This window comes from Juglans microcarpa x Juglans regia, chromosome 1D, assembly GCF_004785595.1.
Source record: "Juglans microcarpa x Juglans regia isolate MS1-56 chromosome 1D, Jm3101_v1.0, whole genome shotgun sequence".
In the NCBI taxonomy this organism is placed as follows: Eukaryota; Viridiplantae; Streptophyta; class Magnoliopsida; order Fagales; family Juglandaceae; genus Juglans; species Juglans microcarpa x Juglans regia.
In genome coordinates, this window is record NC_054594.1 from 25,946,822 (window position 1) to 25,956,080 (window position 9,259).

Genomic DNA, 9,259 nt, shown 5'->3' on the forward strand with positions numbered 1-9,259 from the left:
ATGCACTACTTCTTCCATTGATGGGTTCAGTCTCCTCTGAGGTTGAACGATTAGTTTAAAATTATCCTTCAATAAAATCTTGTGCATGCAAATTGAAGGACTAATTCCTTTGATGTTCGAGATGGTCCAACCCAAGGCCATTTTGTGTTCCTGCAAGACTCTCAGCGACTTCTCTTCCTCTATATCACTCAAAGATCTGTTAATAATGACTGAAAAAGTAGAGTCCTAGCCTAAGAAGGCGTACCTTAAATTTGATAGAAGAGGTTTGAGTTTAAGCTTGGGCGTCGTCGGCTAAGATGAGTTTAGTTCTTCCACTTTCAGTTTTATTGAAGGAGAAAATGAAGGTGTAGCTTCCAAATATCTCTCACACTCTTTAATCTTTTCATCTTCGTATTCAATAGACGTAGAGTGAGTAAGACATACAATCCTCAAAACGAGTTTCCCTTTCTTGACATCAATTAAAGTTCTCCTCGTCGTCGGGAAAGGTCGGCCCAATATCAAAGGAATCTCCTCATCCTCCTCCATATCAAGCACAATGAAGTCAGCTAGGAAGATGAACTTATCAACTTTCACCATTACATCCTCAATGAGTCCTCTCAGGTATTTAATAGATCTATCTGCCAACTGTAGAGAGATGGTGGTCGGCTTTACTTCTCCAAAGCCTAATTTCCTGAAAACAAAGAGAGGCATTAGATTAATACTTGCCCCTAAGTCGCATAAAGTTTTATCAAAATAGGAATTTCCTATAGTGCAAGGGATCATGAAACTCCCCGGATCTTTCAACTTAGGCGGCAACTTCTATTGTAAAATTGTATTGCTCTTCTCGGTCAGCATCACAGTCTCATGCTCCTACAACTTCTGCTTATGTGATAATATATCCTTCAAAAATTTTGTATATTTAGGCATTTGCTCTAAAACTTCAATGAGAGGAATATTAATATGCAATTGTTTACATATACCCAAAAATTTAGAAAACTGATTATCAATATTATTTTTTCTCAATCTCTGTGGAAAAAGAATTGGTGGATCATAAATTGAAGGAGAATAAGTTTTAGAAATAAACTCCTTGGATTTCTTGGATTTTGCAACCCCTTTGTTCTCTTTAGTCTTCTTAGCTTGCAGGTCAGTCACATCCCAATCGGTTTCTTTCACATTGTACTCGGTTTCCTTCTTCTTAGACTCTACATTTTCAGCAGCTTTTGTGTCTTGCTCGGTATTTACCAACTGGTCATATGTTCGCCCACTTCTCAATGTTATGGCTTTGACATGTTCATTGGGATTGGTCACAGTATTGCTCTGTAAAGTCCATGTTGTCCTCTCAGTAAGCATGTTTGAGAGCTAACCGATTTGTGCCTTAAGATTGCGGAATGAGGCCGAGTTGTTTTGGATCACCATATCATAATTTTGCATTGCCATATCAGTCTTTTGCATTATCATATCAGTCTTTTGCATTGTCATATCAGTCTTTTGCATGTACTGCATAAACATATCCTCAAGTGTGGGCTTCTTCTCTTGTTGTGGAAACTGTTGAGGAGGTCTAGCCGGCACTTAGTTATTGCTCCATAAAAAATTAGAGTGATTTCTCCATCCGGGATTGAACGTGTTTGAATAAGGATTATTTTAACGTTGGAAATTGGACACGTAATGGACTTGTTCATGACTTGGTTGGACAAAAGGATTCCCCACTTGGCAATTGACACTTGAAAGATTTCCTGCGCAATGATCACAAACAACATTAGTTTGAATAACATTAACGTTCATTTTACCTATGTTTGGATAGATTTTCCAAATGAGCTGCAATTGCGGACATAGATTCATGCTCAACAACGCAGGCCGCCTTCTTTGGTATTACTCTCTTTGCAGCCCACTAATATTTGTCAGACGCCAACTCTTCCAGAAGTTCATATGCGGCTTCAAAGGTTGATATGTGTTATTTTTATGTGATTTTTAATACTCTTTTAATTATGAAAGTGTCATTTTCCTTTTAGTACTATTGATTTTATTTTATTTCTGCATATTTTATTTATTTTCTTGGATTTAAAGGAATGAGAAGATTTAGTACAAAAGGAAATCATTTTGGTACAAAGGAAGAGACTACGAATCCAGACTGATGAAAGGTAGCAAGATCTGAAGAGAACTGATGAGATTTGAGCCAGGAACCTTGTCCCGTGGGCAGCAAAGAGATTTCTCTAGCCTAAAGGCGAGAAGACTTACCACTTGGTGGGCAAGGAAACTCGCGACCAGAAGGCGCGAAGATTTGGCGACAAGGCTCTAGGCAGTTAGATTGGACAAATAGTCTAAACGAACAACTTAAAAGACCAACCTAAACTATATCGTGGGCAATAACTAGAAAATGCGAGAGGAGTCTTTCATTTCGGTCAGGAGTCTTTCAACTCGATAGGTGAGGAGAGGGCCGTGTGGTCTTTGTGACTTCCACGCCCGTTCTTTTGTGACCTCCACACTAGTAATATCCAGTACACACAACATCTACTCAATGGGATAATTCCTCCCAGCTAGGATCAATCTGTTGTTGATCACTAAATCTGAGTTCTGCAATCAATCTGTTGGCGACCAAATCCTCCCAAACCCCGTAATTCAAGCCGCATATCACTGAATCTTCCATTTTAGATAATCTCATTATTCTTGAAATAATTCCTTTTATGTTAACATTTATCTTTAGAAACTATTTTCCAAATCTTTAGGCGAGATTTTAGTTGCAGTTATCTTGTTTCCAGATTTGAATTTCAACATCTATTTAATCCCATCTTGTGGGATGAATAGGGAGAGTTATGAATCGTAGTCGAGAATTTTTATATTTTAGAGTCTAAGTCTAAGTTTAGAGTTCCAGAATTTATTCTTGAAGTGTTCTTTCAAGAAGGCGGAATTGGAGGGTAGAGGCGAGAGCCGCATTCTTCATCAACCGACTTCAACGAAGAACACCAGTTTTATTATTTTTCTTTTCAATTCGATTATGAACTAATTTTATTTTCTAAAGCTTTGATGTCGTCTAACATTGAACACACAGTTTATATTCCAAATTATTTTATTTTCAATATTTCTATGATTGTTTGTTTATTCCTTGTTCTTAATGCTTACAATTTTCTAGCTAACTATTGTTTGATATTTTGGATTGCAATGAGACCGAGAAGTGATTTGTAATTAAAACTCTAGGATTAAACACAATTAGTTGAGCAAAAGCAGAGATGCTTTATCGCGACTAGTGTGATTTTTAAGAAAAATTCAAAAAAGTTAATGAATCTCCAATTAGTTAAATTTACATAGAGATATGGAGTTATTAGTTAAAAATATTTTTGGTATTGTTCAAGAGAAAATATTGAATAGTTAAGAGATTTTTATCATCAATTTGGAATAATTAGGATTCTATAATAAGGAAGAATAAATTGTGTGAGATTGCTAGGTGAAATCAAACGCTCTAGATCTATTCTTATTATTTTTAAAATCTTAATTTTAATTTTATTTTCTTTAGTTTAATTTAGATAAACCATTTTTTAAATTTCGGTTTTCTAAATAGTAATTAATTCAGTCAATTTCAATACTCAATTGCATAATTATTCTATGTGGGTTCGATAACCGTTTTTTTTAAAACACTTTACTACTTGTTACTGTTTAGTGCACTTACAGATATATTTTTATCCGAATAATTTTTTGGCACCGTTGCTGGGGAATAGTTATTTGTTATTGATATTGATACCAGCTAGATTTTTATTATTTTGAATTTTATTTTATTTAAAAAAAGAGAGAGAATAAGGTGTACAATAAAGAGAAGAAGAAAGTAGTCGCCACCTCCAAATTTACTATGGCCGACCAGGAGTACAAGGCGTTAAGAGATTATGCTATTACTACATTGGCGGCGCATATGAGAAATCTATCACAACAAATAGGTAAGATGAACGTTAATGCTATTCAAACTAATGTTGTTTGTGATCATTGCGCAGGAAATCATTCAAGTATAGATTGTCAAATGGGGAATCCATTTGCCCAATCGAGTTATGAACAAGCCCATTATGTGCCTAATTTCTAATGTCAAAATAATTCTTATTCAAATACGTTCAATCCCGGATGGAGAAATCACCCTAATTTTTCATGGAACAATAACTAAGTGCCGGCTAGACCACCGCAACAGTTTCCACAGCAAGAGAAGAAGCCGACACTTGAAGATATGATCATGTAGTACATGCAAAAGACTAATATGGTGATGCAAAAGACTGATATGGCAATGCAAAAAATTGATATGGCAATGCAAAAGGCTGATATGGTGATCCAAAACAACTTGGCTTCAATCTGAAATATTGAGACACAAATCGGTTAGCTCTTAAACATGCTTACCGAGAGGACAGCAGAGACTTTATCGAGCAACATTGTGACCAATCCGAACGAACATGTCAAAGCCATAACATTGAGAAGTAGCAGACATATGACTAGCCACAGTCAGTAAATACCGAGCGAGATGAAGAAGCTACCGAAAATGTGGAGTCTGAGAAGAAAGAAACCGAGTACAAGGTGAAAGAAACCGATCGAGAGGCGACCGACCAGCAAGTTGAGAAGACTAAGAGAATAAGGGGCTACAAAAATCCAAGAAATCCAGGGAGTTTTTTTTTAAAACTTATTCTCATTCAATTTATGATCTACCAATTCCTTTTCTGTAGAGATTAAGAAGAAATAAGATTGATAATCAGTTCTCTCTACAGTTGGCGACTGAGGAGAGCAGTGCAATTGTACAAAAGAAGCTGCTGCCTAAGCAACTAGGTCTTGGAGAAGCAAAACTGGCCACCACCTCTCTACAGTTGGCGGACAAATCCATTAAATACTCGAGATGACTCATTAAAGACGTAATGGTGAAAGTTGATAAGTTCATCTTTCTGATCGACTTCATTGTACTCAACATGGAGGAGGACGAGGAGATCCCTTTGATACTGGGCTGACCTTTTCTTATGACGAGGAGAACTTTAATTGATGTCCAGAAAGGGAAACTCATTTTGAGGGTCGGTGAGGAGCAAGTTATTTTTGACGTATTTAAATCTATGGAATTCCCTTTCGATATACATTCTTGTTTTCAAATAAGCGGCCGAGACGTGGTCATGGCCGATGAGACTTGTAGAGTTGAATTCACAAAGCTACCATGTAAGGAACCACCCAAGTTTGAACTCAACCCGCTTCCATTAAATTTAAGGAAGGAAGAGGCCGGGGAGATCTCCAAGGAGTACACAGGTGCATTTTCAAGAAAAATATTTAATTGAAAAAAAAATCAGGGGAGCATCTCTTACCTTCTCTCATTATTTACTTTAGTTTTTCTTCATTTTTTCCACTAAGGACAGTGTGATATTTAAGTTTGGGGGAAATTGATATTATTTTATTTATTTAAAATAATAATAATAATAATAATAATAATGATGATGATGATGATGATGATGATGATGATGATGATGATGATAAAAACAGTATGGTTTGATGAATAAAAAGCCTATGATAAGAATATGATTGAAATTGATTATAATTTTTAGGAAAAATTATCATTGCTTAAGTCTAGTTGTTAATTCTCTACTTGATCTTACTTAATTTGATATTTCTTATGTTCAATAAATGCCTCTTATGATCATTAATTGTTTTGAGTACCTAGAGAAATTTTACGTGAATTTTATGAATTTGTATGGTCTCAACGTACTCTAGAACTTGTTTGATTACACTCGAGGCGAAATCCTAGACAAAATATTACTGGAGAAATGATTATGGCATTCTTTGGACTAATTGAGTCTTTCAAGCTTACATGCTTATTCTCTCTATCTCTAGTTGTCCCTTTGAGATTTATTGAAATATATTTTGGTCTTATATTTTTCTTTCTTGTAAACCTTATATTCCCTACCCTATTTAAGCTTAAACATTGATTTCCTTACCCTTCAAGAGAACTAAGTTTATATAAAATCACAGACTCACAAGAGCATGAAAGGCAAGAGAGGTAGAATGTCTACAAGTAAAGTTAAGTATAACAATATTATCAAAATCATAAGTTTAGAGGTGTGAAGAATCAACTCGTCTACTGTGTGGCCAACAAGGAAATGCCAACGAGAGTCATCTGTAAAAGCAGTTGAAAAAGTATGGAATATTTTCAAAAAAAAAAAAAATGTATGAACTATCGAATAGAGGGGTAAAGAGAAAGATACTTGAAAGTGCAATAAAGAGAGGTATGTTGAGAGATTTACAAAGATTGAGAAGAGATGTTTGTATTAGAAGTGAGAATGCTCTATTTATTCTGTTAGTGTTCAAACTTAAGTTCTGTTATTTTATTTGAATCCTACCTTTTCTTTGTAGCCCTCACCTTAGCCTTACATTACAAGCTTAATAAAGACATATTGATCTCAGGTGATAGTTTATGTTCTACATTATTGGAAAGTGATTTGAAAAGCAAGCCTATAGAGTTTTTAGAGATCCATTATTTATTTACTTGTTTGCATAAAACTATCCGAGTAGCTAATGATGGGTATGCATGAATGTGGGATGGATAATGCGGTGAAATTGAGTTTTGAATTAGTTTTTGAACTTAATTGATCTTGAATGATTCCTTTGAATTATAGACTTTAGACAATCTTTGAGACAATAAATTTTATGAACTAAACCAATACTTGTTTTAATTATTTTTCTTTCTTCTGTGCTCGAGCGCGAGCAAATCTTAAGTTTGGGGTATTTGATAAGTGTTATTTTTATGTGATTTTTATTACTTTTTTATTTATAAAAAGTGTCATTTTCCCTTCAATACTATTGATTTTATTTTATTTCTACATATTTTTATTTATTTTCTTGGATTTGAAGGAATGAGAACATTTAGTACAAAATGAAAGCATTTTGGTACAAAAAAAGAGACTACGAATTCAGACCGATGAGAGGTAGCGAGATCTTAAGAGAGCTGATGAGATTTAGGCCAGGAGCCTTGTCCCATGGGTAACAATGAGATTTCTCTTGTCCAAAGACGAGAAGACTTACCTCTCGGTAGGCAAGGAAACTCGAGACCAGAAGGCACGACCAAAATGAGCGAAGATTTGGTGACAACTAGAAAAGGCGAGAGGAGTCTTTCATCCCGGTTGTGAGTCTTTCCACTCGGTAGGCGAGGAAAGGGTTGTGTGGTCTTTGTGACCACCACGCTTGTTCATTTGTGACCTCCACGTCAATTATATTCAACGCACACGACATCTACTCGGTGGGATAATTCCTCTCGACCAAGATCAATCTGCTGCTGACCACCAAATTCGAGTTCCGCAATCAATTTGTTGGCAACCAAATTCTCCCGAACCCCGCAATTCAAGCCACATATCACTATATCTTCCATTTTATATAATCTCATTATTCTTGAAATAATTCCTTTTATGTTAATGTTTATCTTTAAAAACTATTTTTCAAATCTTTAAGTGAGATTTTAGCACAATTTTCTTGTTTCCAGATTTGAATTTTGACATCTATTTAATCCCGTATTGTGGGATGAATAAGGAGGGTTCTGAATCGGAGTCGAGAGTTTTTATGCTTTAGAGTCTGAGTTTGAGTTTAGAGCTCCACAATTTATTATTGAAGTGTTCCTTCAAGAAGGCAAAACTGGAGGGCAGAGGCGAGAGCCGCATGCTTCATCAACCAACTTCAATGAAGAACACCAATTTTATTCTTTTTCTTTTCAATTCCATTATGATCTAATTCTATTTTCTAGAGCTTTGAAGTAGCCTAGTATTGAACACACAATTTATATTTCAAGTTATTTTATTTTCAATATTTCCATAATTGAATGTTTATTCATTATTCTTAAGACTTGCAATTTTTTAACTAACTATTATTCGATCTTTTGGATTGCAACGAGACCGAGAGGTCATTTGTGATTAAAGCTCTAGGATTAAACACCATTAGTTGAGCGAAAGCAGAGATGTTGTACCGCGACTAGTGTGATTTTCATGAAAAATTCCAAGAACTTAATAAGTCTCCAATCTATTAAATTTACATAGAGATATGGAGTTATGAGTTGGAGATATTTTTTGTATTATTCGAAAGAAAATATTGAATAGTTTAAGGAATTTTTATCATCAACTTGGGATAATTGAGATTCTATAACAAGGAATAATATATTGTGTGAGATTTGCTAGGTAAACTCAAACGCTTTAGATCTATTCTTATTATTTTTAAAATCTTAATTTTAATGTTCTTTTCTTCAGTTTAATTTAGATAAACCATTCTTCAAATTTTAGTTTTCAAAATAGTAATTAATTTAGTCAATTTCAATACTCAATAGCATAATTACCCCTTTTGGGTTCGATAACCATTTTTTTAAAAAACACTTTACTACTTGTTACGATTTTATGCACTTGTAGATATATTTTTATGCAAAGAGGGGTGTTACTCATTAATGCTCCTCCTACAACTGCATCAACCATAGACCGATTTGTGGATCCCAAACCATTGTAAAACGTCTGTACTTGGAGCCAGGCTGGATGGTCATGATGTGGACACTTGCGCAATACATCCTTATATCTCTCCCATGCCTAATATATTGATTCACCCTCAAATTGGGTGAATGTATTGATATCATTCCTTAACTTCGCTGTCTTGGCCGACGGTAGATACTTCACTAAAATTTTTTGTGCCAACTGCTCCCAGGTGGCAAAAAATTCAACCAAGCTTTTGCTTTTTCCCTTAGTGAAAGGGAAAAAGTCTCAATCGGATCGTATCATCTGTCACTCCGTTGTGTTTAAAATTATCACAAAGTTTAAGAAAATTTGCAATATGGATGTTAGGATCCTTTTGTGACAGGCCCCCAAACTGGTCGGTTTGTTGAATCATTTGAATGATAGCCGGCTTGATCTCGAAGTTATTGGCTTGTATAGTTGGTCGCCTTATAATAGACCTTGCCGCATTGACCGAGGGCATTGTATAGTCTTTTAATGCCTTGGGCTCCTGATCGGCCATATTAATTTCAGATGCGGCGACCTATTTTTTTTTTCTCTTTATTGATCCAACGTAAGGTTCTTTCAATCTCGAGATCGAAAAGTGTATGCTCTAATGATTTAGATCGGCGAAGGCACTTCTAATTCCTAAAAAGAAAAAAAATCAAACTGAGATCTAATTTAAACAAATAAAATAAAATTCAAAGTAGTAAAAATCTACCTAATATCAATATTAATAATAAATAATTATTCTCCAGCAACGGCGCCAAAAACTTGTTCACATAATAATATATCTGCAATTGCATAAAATCATAACAACTAGTAAA

General features: G+C 34.9%; 1 non-coding gene across 1 annotated transcript; it reads left to right on the forward strand.

Annotated features, from left to right (window-relative positions):
- The first annotated feature begins 8,481 nt into the window (after positions 1–8,481).
- Positions 8,482–8,588, forward strand: LOC121243318. The gene has a single exon (XR_005936108.1). It is a non-coding gene; the product is annotated as a small nucleolar RNA R71 (small nucleolar RNA).
- Positions 8,589–9,259: the final 671 nt, after the last annotated feature.